This window comes from Pleurodeles waltl, chromosome 3_1 (assembly GCF_031143425.1).
Source record: "Pleurodeles waltl isolate 20211129_DDA chromosome 3_1, aPleWal1.hap1.20221129, whole genome shotgun sequence".
Classification (NCBI taxonomy): Eukaryota; Metazoa; Chordata; class Amphibia; order Caudata; family Salamandridae; genus Pleurodeles; species Pleurodeles waltl.
The window spans coordinates 1,989,238,005-1,989,250,608 of NC_090440.1; the positions used below are offsets into that span (position 1 = coordinate 1,989,238,005).

General features: G+C 49.9%; 1 protein-coding gene across 1 annotated transcript in view; it reads left to right on the forward strand.

The window, feature by feature from the left end:
• RAD51C (RAD51 paralog C) overlaps positions 1-12,604 on the forward strand; it is a 417,313-nt gene that overhangs the window by 222,784 nt on the left and 181,925 nt on the right. The gene's annotated exons all lie outside the window — the stretch shown is intronic.

A 12,604-nucleotide genomic window follows, 5' to 3' on the forward strand; every position in this document is an offset into this window, starting at 1 on the left:
CAAAGGCCAGAATAGAGAAGAAGGGGGAAATTAACGTATGTTGTTCTCAAAGCATGAGAAACAAAGCCAGGACGCATGGGAAACGACAGAACAGGACAGGACGGAAAATGAAAGAAGGGTCCTTGTATTCATCGTGCATGATGGTGACAGAGCCTCTGTGGTAGGTTAGAAATCGGGATCCATCTTTAGATGCAGGAAAGCGAATCCTTAGTTCCTTATTGCTTGCTTAAGAGTTTTCTCTCCCTTGTCATTTGTACTCACCTCTGCCATAGCTTTTGTCAGGTGACTGGGTATGGTAATGTGCATTAGGAATTCCTTTCATAAAGTTACTTTGGGTAAGATACGTTTACAGACCCAGAGGACACTTTCTCAATGTTCAGCCTTTTGCCAATCCCAGTGTTCCATAGACACAGAAAACGGCCTGTATCATGCCATTCTGTCACTGGATGGGCTGGAAGAAATACACAAAAAACCTACAACACAACAGCTGCTTACCTATTCCCTCCAAGGAAGGTATAATCAGATGTCTTTAGAAGGTGATACCATCAAAGGAAGGGAAATTACACGTTTTTTTTGAAGGGTGATGAGCATTTACTGAGAGGATAACCTGCTGCCCACTAAATTATATGCAAAGCAATAAGAATTATGAGGGGTTATTTTAATACTGGGTTCTAAGATTTTCCATCACTTATTTCACTGACCAATATTCTAAAAATAATATTGTAAATACCACTGCCACATAGTTATTGTGGCAGTTGTTTTAATATAATCACACTTGCGTATTAATACACACACTGACACTCGCTTACGTGCTCATTCTAAAACACCAGTACTCACTCTCACGCCACTCTGACACACTCAGAACACACTTTTACAGTCACTTTTTATCCATTGTACGCACACACAAATGCACACACAAGAACACGCAGCTCTCCAACCCTTGTAGGACATCACTTGGCACTCAGGCCCGTATTTATACTTTTTGACGCTAAACTGCGCTAACGCAGTTTTGCGTCAAAAAGTTTTGCGCCGGCTAACGCCATTCTGAAGCGCCATGCGGGCGCCGTATTTATTGAATGGCGTTAGCCGGCGGAAGCAGACCGGCGCTGCCTGGTGTGCGTGGAAAAAAACCACGTACACCAGGCAGCGCCGGCGTTGGGAAAAATGGCGCTAGGGCGTCTTAAAAATGGTGCAAGTCAGGTTGACGCAAAAAATCGCCTCCACCCGATTTGCGCCATTTTTAACGACGCCCAGACGCCATTTACATGACTCCTGTCTTAGTAAAGACAGGAGTCATGCCCCCTTGCCCAATGGCCATGCCCAGGGGACTTATGTCCCCTGGGCATGGTCATTGGGCATTGAGGCATATAGGGGGGCACAAATCAGGCCCCCCTATGCCAAAAAAATAAATAAAAAAAAAAAAATTATACTTACCTGAATTTACCTGAATGTCCCTGGGGTGGGTCCCTCCATCCTTGGGTGTCCTCCTGGGGTGGGCAAGGGTGGCAGGGGGGGTCCCTGGGGGCATGGGAGGGCAGCTGTGGGCTCATTTTGAGCCCACAGGTCCCTTAACGCCTGCCCTGACCCAGGCGCTAAAATCCGGCGCAAATGCAGGGTTTTTTGCCCCGCCCACTCCCGGGCGTGATTTTTGCCCGGGAGTATAAATACGACGCATTTGCGTCGCAGTCATTTTTTTAGACGGGAACGCCTACCTTGCATCTCATTAACGCAAGGAAGGCGTTCACGCAAAAGAATGACGCTCTTTCCTCATACTTTGGCGCTAGACGCGTCTAACGCCAAAGTATAAATATGGCGTTAGTTTTGCGCTGAATTTGCGTCGAAAAAAACGACGCTAATTCGGCGCAAACGGAGTATAAATATGCCCCTCAATAACTAGCCCAAAAAGTTCAGAAGTAATTGTTATAAGAATAAGTCTTGGGAGACCTTAAGCAGTGCTTAGCTTTCGGTATATTTTCACAAAGCTAAAGTGAGGGCGTGGTGAAATAGTGGAAAAGGAATTTTGTAACCTGGGTTTTAGTGTTGGCCTTCAACCTTGGCCGAAATGTGTGATCTTGACTGAGTAGTTTATTTTCCTGTACTTCACTAAACAGAAGGCTTGCATTTTACATCACTGCCAAGGGACATCTGCTGAATGAAGCATCACTTTAATTATATTCAGAGGCTGGGGTTTAATTTCCACCGTTTCTATTTCTTCATGGCGTTTGTAGTTCATGCAGCACAGGCTGAAAACCAACTCCAGGTAGTTAGGGGTTGAGGTAGAGAGAGATAGAACAAATAGGTGAGTTAGAGAAATGAACAGAGACCGAGGTTGCGTGAAGAAGGTAGTTGAATAGAGAAGGAGCTACAGAAAGAGGTAACTATTGAGAAAACGGGGTAAAGAAAAATAGGTAGCAAGAAAGAAGTAATGAAGCCAAAGATGTGGGATAGATAGGACAGATGTAAAAAGGGAGGGGCTATATAAAAGTGGTACCGCACGATAAGAGAAATAAGTTGAGAAGTTATTTGAGAGAGAGTGCGAGAAATGCAATAGAGGGGGAACTCACATGCAGAAAGGAGCAATAGAGAGTGATAAGGTAGAGAGAGGGGTTTTAGGGGTGGGGGTGAGACCCAAAGAGGTGGGCATTGAGAGAGGTAAGGTAAAGAGAGATGCATAGATGGAAAGGAGAACTAGATGGAGGAGAGATACAGAGGTGAGATAGAAACCAAGCAGCAGAGCAGTGAGGTCCAGGAATAGGAGTGGGATAGCAGAGATGAAATGGGCAGGGCTAGAGAATTAGGGATAGGCACAGAATGTAACAACGCCTGAGGCAGATAGGTGAGGTAGAGAGAGGTGTTGAAAGAAATGGGGTTTACAGAGGGTGAGTTAGAGTACAGATGAAGAGATGAAGTAAGTGCGATGTAGATGTTGGAGTTAGGCAGAGAGAGAGGGAACAAGAGGCTAGGTATCATGTCCATGCTAGAGTGCAGGAGTTGAAAGGTAGTTGGAGAAAGTTAGAGAGAAGGCTGGGTATTTAGTGAGTTGTGAGATGGTAGGATATGATACAACATGATAAGGAGGTAGATAGAGATGAAATAGAGACAGGCGAGGTACCAGGAGTAGTGGAGAAAAAAGGTAGACGGAGAGGGGTAAGAGTGGGTTAGAAAGAGGTGGGCAGAGTAGAGGGATAGGTGAAATGTGCGAGCACATAAGGGAGAAATGATGAAACAAAAGATTAGTGAGTCTGAGAAAGAGGTATGTAGGTAGAGAGAGTGAGTTAGAGGTAGAAATAAGCAGAGTGACAGGGGTTGATATAGAGGCATGAGAGAGTGAGTCTTGACTGTCTTGATCACTTGACCAAGAGCCATTGGAAGGTGGAGGCCCTGGGCATTTGCCGGCTTTGCATTAAAGTGTTCCTCAGCTTGATCTGAGGGCCAGAAACGTCTGTCGCCTAACGCTGCTGTCAAATAAGTAGTCCACAGAAACAGATGTGGTCTGGCATTCAAGAAAGAATGGTGAATTATTCTTCTGACTGCTAAGAGGATTGCTTCTACAGTAGACAAACAATGATCGGGTGTGGTGTGTTTGACGCATTCGGGAATCCTGTGTATCGTGTAGAACTCCAGTGAGTTCAAATTGGATTTGTAGGAGGCAGGGGAGCAACTCCACCAGGAAACCAACTACTTCGCCCTTCTCTGCCTTTTCTTTCACACCATATGTTTTAATATTATCACAGTGAGTGCAGGCCTCCATATCAGTGAGTTTGCATTTCATAATCCAAGCATCCGGTCCCCAGTCAGGCATTCTAGCCAGTCGATCTTCAACCATCTTCTTCTGTCTTTCGGACCTTTTTTAATTCTGAACAAAGGAATATTCGCTTTTGTGGATTTTACCTCATCTGCCATCTGTGTGACTATCGGCTGCAAGTTGGTAGTGTTTGGACCAATGAAGGAGATCTTCTTAATGGTGGCTTCCATGGAATCTTCAAGCATCTTAGACAAAATTGTGTAAGCTGCTTATTTACTGTTCAGGAGTGCCTCAGAGAATAGTGTCGTAGTTAGGACTCTTGCTCTAGGCAAGACTGCTGGCAGTACTTATGTTTGTAGGCGACTATGCCTATCCTACAATAAGTCACAGCTGTCGTCCCAACCCTTCCAGCTCACTAGCAGCACCTCACCAAAAACCCAAATAGTAAAAGATGATTTGTGGCAGCCTTTATGCATGGACTTGAGAGTATGACATCTCAGGGAGTGTCGTGGTTAAACAGAGATTACGCCTTTCTCACAGATATATCATGCTCATCCAAACACAGGCAATAACGAAGATGCAGTAAAATTTTAATGGTTTTTATTTAACACAACTGCAATTTGCGATAAGTTGCATGGGCTGCAATGATTAGGATAATGATCAGTGCAAGAAACAGAATTGTAAAGACAAGAGTCATTATTAGAAAGACCCCCACCATCTTGCAATAACATGAAAAGATATGAAGGGGGTCATAACAACACTGGCGGTCGGTGTTAAAGCGGCGGTAAAACAAATGGAATCACGACCGTGGCGGAAACCACCAACATAGACAGCCACTTTAACACTCCGACCTCCACGGCGGCACAAACACCGCAGCGGTAACCGCCAACAGACAGGTGGAAGACAAGGTTCCGCCCACTGTATTAAACCAGTTCAATCTGCCACCTTTTCCGGGGCGGATTCACCGCAAACAAAAACACGGTGGAAACCGGACTTGGAAGGGAAAACGCTCACCTCTACACACCCCACGAGGAACCAGGACGCCATGGAACCCGAGCTCCAGATACTCCCAGCCTTTATCTTCCTGCTCCTCTACCAGGAACAACAAAGACGGCGGCGAAGACCACGGTGAGTACTGTACCTACGACACAGGGGAGTGGGGAGGGAAAAAAGAGTTACACACACACGCAACACTCCCACCCCCACCCTCACCCACTACAACACACACACAAGTACATGTTGATACATTACATTTACAACTCCCAACCCCCCCTGGAAGAATGCAAGGACAAAAGGAAATGAGTTGAACGTCTGTAATCTATTAAAAAACAGTAATAAAAAAAAAGAATATGTATATATATGTGTGTATATATATATATATATATATATATATATATATATATATATATATATACATATATATATATATTTATACACTATAAACAAATATATACACCAAGAATTCAAGTCCAAGGTATTCCACCATCATAGTCCGTGGACCACCGGGCCCAAAATGCATGGGCGAGGCCCACACTCAATACCCGATCAAAACGGAGAGAACACTGCTGGGGCATCAGATAGAAATACAACAGGCACCTCAGGGGGAAGGGAAGGGGGGGCACCTCAGACAGATGGGTACACGACGCCAGATCCACGAGGGGGCTCCATGCCCACTGCTGTATCCTGGGGAGTGCAAAGCCACAGTCTCACAAGTCTTTCCAGTGGGTGGGTTGCCCACTGCTGCATCCTGGGGAGTGCAAAGCCACAGTCTTACAAGTCTTTACAGTGGGTGGTTTGGCCACTGCTCTATCCTGGGGAGTGCAAAGCCAGAGTCTCACAAGTCTTTACAGTGGGTGGTTTGCCCACTGCTTTATCCTGGGGAGTGCCAAGCCACAGTCTCTCAAGTAGATGCTTTACTGTACTGGTTCTGGAGGGGGCCTTGTGCCCAGAGTGCTTCATCCTGCCAAGGATTGGGTGAGTGGATGTAAATCTTCACTGGTTCTGGAGGGGGCCGTGTGCCCAGAGTGCTTCATCCTGCCAAGGACTGAGGTAGTGGATGTGATACTCTACTGGTTCTGGAGGGTGCTTTGTGCCCAGAGTGCTTCATCCTGCCAAGGACAGAGGAAGTGGTTGTAAATCTCTGCTGGTTCTGGAGGGGGCCTTGTGCCCAGAGTGCTTCATCCTGCCAAGGACTGAGGTAGTGGATGTCTTTCTCCACTGGTTCTGGAGGGGGCTTTGTGCCCAGAGTGCTTCATCCTGCCAAGGACAGAGGTAGTGGATGTCTTTCGCCACTGGTTCTGGAGGGGATTTGTGCCCAGAGTGCTTCATCCTGCCAAGGACAGAGGTAGTGGATGTAAATCTCCACTGTTTCTGGAGGGGGCTTTGTGCCCAGAGTGCTTCATCCTGCCAAGGACTGAGGTAGTGGATGTAAATCTCCACTGGTTCTGGAGGGGGCTTTGTGCCCAGAGTGCTTCATCCTGCCAAGGACAGAGGTAGTGGATGTAAATCTCCACTGGTTCTGGATGTGGCCTTGTGCCCAGAGTGATTCATCCTGCTCGTGGCGGCCTCTGTAGTGTCGGAGGCCTTGGCGCTCATTGGCCTGCGATGCTGGTGGCGGCGGTGTCCTGTTCAGCAGTACTGGTGGCGGCGGTGTCGTTGGCAGCGGTGCTGGTGGCGGCGGTGTCCTTGGCAGCGGTGCTGGTGACGGTCTTGTCCGCCGTGCAGGTTTTCGCCGACTTGCCTGTTTTTCTTTGCCTTTCCCCACGTTGGATAGTGGCGCAGCTGTCTTCCCACTCCCAACTGTACCCCTGGGAGAGGCTTTGGTGGTAGATGTTTTGCCTCTCTCCCGGTTACTACTGGCACCACTATTCCCACAGATGTTGTGGCTGAGGTGCTCGGTTGGGACCTGGAAAGGCGGGCCCTAGGAGACTGAAGGGGTGGGGGAGGTGAGGGGAAGAGGTCAAGGTTGGACAGGAAAAGGTTTTGGGACTCACTGGGACGGGTAGATGGAGGGGGTTTGGGAGTGGAGGAAGAGATAGTGGTTGTAGGAGGTGTACGTTTGGTGACTTTGGGTGAAGGTGCATGGGCTGGAGGCTGTCGTGAGGTGGATGGTTGTTGGGTGGATGTGTGGCTGCGTTTGTGTACCTTGGGAGGTGGGCTCACAGACACACTGGGAGAGGACACAGGGGATGTGTGTATGGTAGTGGGGGTGGTGACTGCACGTGAGCGGGGTAGGGTGGTGGGTGTGCTCGCGATGGAGGTAGTGGCTGATGATGTAGTGCATGTAGGTGTGAGTGGAGAAGAGGTCTGGAGGGAGGAGGGAGACGAGGAGGAGGGGGACACAGTGGAGGCAGTGGGTGTTGGTATGTCTGCATGTGTATGATGCTTGCGTGAGTGCCTGTGGGATGTGTGGTGCTTATGTTTGCCTGAGCTTCCCTTCTGTGTTGACGTGTGTGCATGCTGGTCTGATGGTGTGCTTGGGATAGACAGAGATACAGGGGTTTGGGTCTGGGTGGAGGAAGTTGGAGGGGGGAGGCTAGAGACAGGGACAATGGCTGCCATCAGTGCTGAGGCCAGAGTCTGAAAAGCTCGCTCTTGGGCTGCCTGACCAGAATGAATGCCCTCCAGGTATGCATTGGTCTGATGCAACTGCCTCTCTACACCCTGGATGGCATTCAAAATGGTAGACTGCCCAACAGTGAGGGACCTGAGGAGGTCAATGGCCTCCTCACTGAGGGCAGTAGGGCTGACTGGGGCAGGGGCTGAGGTGTCTGGGGCGAAGGAGATGCCCACCCTCCTGGGTGAGCGGCCACGGGGCACACGTTGAGGGGCTACTGGGAGGGCGGTGCTGGTAGGGGGGGTGGCGGCTGTACCTGTAGATGCGGGTGGCACAGAGGGGCCCGCCACCGCAAGGGAGCTCCCATCAGAGGAGGAGTCCGTGTCACTGGTCTCAGCTCCTGTCCCCGCCGTGGAGCTCCCCTCGCCCTCCGTCCCACTGGTGAATTCTGACTCCGTTGTGTCGCCCTCCAGGGCCATGTGGGATGCAGCTCCCTCCTGCTCCGGTGGCACTGCTCCTCCGCCTGATGATGCTAATGCACACAAGAACAGGGAGACCACAAAAAGGGGGGGGGGAAGACAGAAGAAAGACATGTTGAGTGCATGCAATACCGCTGCCGTTGGCAGACACTACAGACACAGAAGCCCCCTGCACTACGCAGTGCACTTGGAGTTCCCTAATTAATCACAGGGACATGGGTTGCAAGGCCTATGCTCGATTGCTGCACACATGGAAGTCACAGGAGCCTGACTAGGTGTAGTTGGCTCTTAACACTGGTGGGGTGGGGTGCCACAGGGCCTGCCTTACGAAGGGACCTTGCCTACTAAACTCGCCCTGGCCTAGGGGAACCAACAGTCCACCTCCCCCACCCAGACACCTACAATGCGCGCTGAATCAGCAGAATGAGAGTGTACTTACCCCCTTGTGGCTGCTGTGATGCCCTCAAGCGCCCATCCAACTCCGGATAGGCTACCGTTGGGAGGCGATCCCCAGCTGGGCCTCCGCCGTCTTCTTGCTCCAGCGGCGAATGTCCTCCCATTTTTTCCGGCAGTGGGTGCTCCGTCTGTGGTGGACCCCAGGGTCCGGACTTCCTTGGCGATGGCACGCCAAATATCCTTCTTCTGGTGGGCGCTGACCTACAGGAATAGTACAGGGGAAAAGGAGAAAATATAACCGTCCGCACCGTCACAGTCATTGGCCCGCATCTCTACCCTTGCAATGACACACATGCACTCACCGTCGTATCATGCACGCCTCATTCCCCTCCCTCCCCCTATCTTTCATCAACACCACTCCACACAGGCATTGCCCATTCGGCATGCTCACAGTGTAATTACCTGTTTGTCTGGAGGACCGTAGAGTAGCGTGTACTGGGGGAGGACCCCATCCACTAGTTCCTCCAACTCCTCCGTGCTGAAGGCAGGGGCTCTTTCCCAGACATGAGCCATTGTCTCTTCCAGACTGAGGTCACAGCAGCACTTGCAGTGTAGGTCCTCTCCTGTCGAAGATCAGGTATCAAGTGAGTGAACAGACAGAAAATGGCGGTCACGTCCGCGGTGGTGCGTCCCGTCACCGCCGGCGTACATTGTCATTGGCTCCTGGGACCCATAGGGTCCAATGTTAACCAATACAGGATTGTGCCGTGGTCTTCGACCGCCTACTGCGACGGTGTACAACGCCAGCGCAGTTACCTCGTATCCCCTTGTCCCACATTACAGGTCAGGTAGCAGCCATTTCAGGGTGCCACATGGCATTAATTTTGGCTGCGTCACACATATCTAGGCCTTGCTTAAACACTAATACAGCCATATATCGATTTTCAAACATTTTGCTATAAAGTTGTGTTTACGTACCTCAGTGTTGGTTGACTCTCTGCTCGCTGTTCTCCTCCATAGAGCATGTCCGCTGGGGCAGGTGATGAGATGGCGGCATTCTCCGGTGTACAGACCGCTGGTGGACCTGTCGACAATGGAGGAGCGACATGTAATTGTCACATACAGACTTGATCGTACCACAATCCTGGAACTGTGTGCCCAGTTGGAGCCAGACCTGATGTCAGCTATCCACCATCCCACAGGAATCCCCCCCTCTAGTGCAGGTGCTGTCAGTACTCCATTTCCAGGCAAGTGGGTCTTTTCAAACAACAGTGGCCATAGCATCAGGGATGTCCCAGCCTATGTTTTCCAACGTGTTGTCCAGAGTGTTGTCTGTCCTGCTCAAACACGTGCAGCTACATCGTTTTCCCTCAGGTGGAGGATTTGCCCACAGTGAAAGGTGACTTCTATGCCCTGGGACATATCCCCAACATCATAGGTGCCATTGATGGAACACATGTGGCCTTGGTCCCACCCCGGAGGAGTGAACAGGTGTACAGAAACTGGAAGAGTTACCATTCTATGAATGTGCAGATTGTGTGTTTGGCTGACCAATACATCTCCCACGTAAATGCCAAGTTTCCGGGTTCAGTGCATGACGCTTACATTCTGCGGAATAGCAGCATCCCTTATGTGATGGGGCAAATCCAGAGGCACCGTGTGTGGCTATTAGGTGAGGACATGGACCCAATACAGTGTGACTAGGCGTCTGGGTATGTCCCTAAGAGTTAGTGTGTGTGTAACAGTTGTCCCTTGATGTTTGCAGGTGACTCTGGTTACCCCAACCTGTCATGGCTACTGACCCCAGTGATGAATCCCAGGACAAGGGCAGAGGAACGCTACAATGAGGCCCATGGGCGAACTAGGATTATAGAGAGGACCTTCGGCCTCCTGAAGGCCAGGTTCCGGTGCCTCCATATGACAAGTGGTTCCCTATTCTACTCACCAAAGAAGGTATGCCAGATCATCGTGGCCTGCTGTATGCTTCATAACTTGGCTTTGCGACAACAGGTGCCTTTTTTGCAGGAGGATGGTCCAGATGGAGGTGTTGTGGCAGCTTTGGAGCCTGTGGACAGTGAAGATGAGGAAGCAGAAGAAGAGGACATAGACAACAGGAACACAGTGATCCACCAATACTTCCATTGAGACACAGGTAAGAAGACAACACTGCCTGCTACATCTGATATAATTCTTCTACCTCTCATCTGTCTGCCACTTTCACCCAGTGTATGGACACTGAGTTGTCACTTTCCCTTTCCATTTCAAAGATGTGGGTCCCACTGTGTGACCTCTGCTTTGTTTCCGCATGGACTAGAGCTGTGTGACATAGGTATGTTGACAATACATTGGATATAGCATTTTTCCACAGTTATTGCAAATACACATTTTCGAAAGCACAGACTGACTCCAGATTGTTTTGTGATTTAAGGGTGTTTATTTAAGTGCTAAATAGTGGAGGGGGTTGTAAAATGGTCAGGGGTGATGGTGGAGGAATGTCCATGGCAGAGTCCAGTCTATTAGTCTCACAGGTGCATTGTCCAGAGGGGCATAGGAAGTGGAGCTAGGGCAGTTTAAGTATGGGCAGGGTGACAAAGTGGGACAGAAGGATGAGAATCAGGGTGGTCTCATTTCTTGGCGGGGGTCTTGGCATTGTTCTCTGTCTTTGTCCTGGATCTCAGGGACCGCTTGCGGGGTGGTTCTCCATCTGCAGGGGGTGTGGTGCTGGTGTCGTGGTCTTGTGGCGGTGCCTCCTGTCCACTAGCGCCGGCGGAGGTGGTGGGCAGTTCATCGTCCAGGCTAGTGTCAGGGGCCCCTTGTTGTGCCACAGTGTCCCTCCTGGTGTTCACGAGTTCCTTCAGCACCCCTATAATGGTGCCCAGGGTGGAATTGATGGATTTGAGTTCCTCCCTGAACCCCAAATACTGTTCCTCCTGCAGCCGCTGGGTCTTCTAAAACTTGGCCAGTACCGTTGCCATCGTCTCCTGGGAATGGTGGTAGGTTCCCTTGATGTTGGAGAGGGCCTCGTGGAGAGTGGGTTCCCTGGGCCTGTCCTCCCCCTGTCGCACAGCAGCTCTCCCAGTTCCCCTGTTTCCCTGGGCCTCTGTCCCCTGAACCGTGTGCCCACTACCACTGCCCCCAGGTCCCTGGTGTTGTTGGGGTGGTGGGTTAGCCTGGGTTCCCTGTAGTGGTGGACACACTGCTGATTGACTTGTCCTGGGGACAGAGGTATGGGCCTGCTGGGTGGGTGCTGTGCTGGTGTTTCCAGAGGGGGGAAGCTTTGTGGTGGCCTGTGACTGTGTGAGGGGAACCGACTGTCCCGAGGTCCCAGATGGGCCAGGCTGGTGTGCTGCTTTACTCTTCAGAATATCAAAACTATGCACTTCAGGATATTTTAAGGCACAATGTAAAGCAATCACTCTCATACACCTTCGTAAGTAGAATAATCAAGTTTATTTAAGGGGCAAGTTCTCAGCTAGCAAAACTAAACCACACTAATATATATATATATATATATATCAGGAAAGATATAAGCCCTCTGTGAATAATTGCAAGAGTAAGTGCATATAATACAAGCACACACAATATACCTCAATGCTCAATAGCATGAAAATGACTGCAAGAATAAGTGCATATTACGCGCGCACACACAATATACTTCAATGCTCAATAGCATGAAAATGACTGCAAGAATAAGTACACATTACGCGCGCACACACAATACACTTAATAAATTGAAAAGCTTCACCGAAAAGAGCGTCTGCATCCCTCCGCCGTACACAAAGCTGGGGAACCCAAATCAGCTAGCACAGGGAGCCTCTGTTCGGGACAATCAGTCCTCCTGGCGTTGCGTCCAACCCAGAAGAGAGTTCCTAAACCAGCCCATCCAGGCCCCCAACTTTTATAGTATTTACTAACGCCCAGGAGTCTTTTCTAGAAAAAGACCCCCTCCTTTACAAATTGTGCAATCGGCGGTACCTTGTTCACCCTTCGAGACGTCTCCTCAGAACGGGCCAAGTTCCCAGGAGAGGACTCCAAGGTGAAGCTTGCATTCCTCCTTGTGTACAGGCAGCTTGCATTCCTCCTTGTGTACAGGCGCATCCCCCTGTTGTTCTAACTGATAGCTCGTGGAATGTAAATAGCGCCCTTCGTACCAGGCAGATGGAGCGAAGTTGAGCAGAAAAACACCCCACCCTTCAGCTTGCCGAAGCTTGTGGAAAAACACAGAACAGTGCCTTACGCACTGAACCAGACTCGACAAAATGGAGTCGTGAACCAAAATGGAAGCGAAGGCCAATGAAAGCAGAGGCCAATGGTCCACACTCTGCACCACTGTTTACCTTGCACGTCGTGCTGCCGCATGCACGTAGTGTATGTAGCAATACATTTCCACCCTTGAACCATTTGGCCAACTTACAACTAAGTATATCC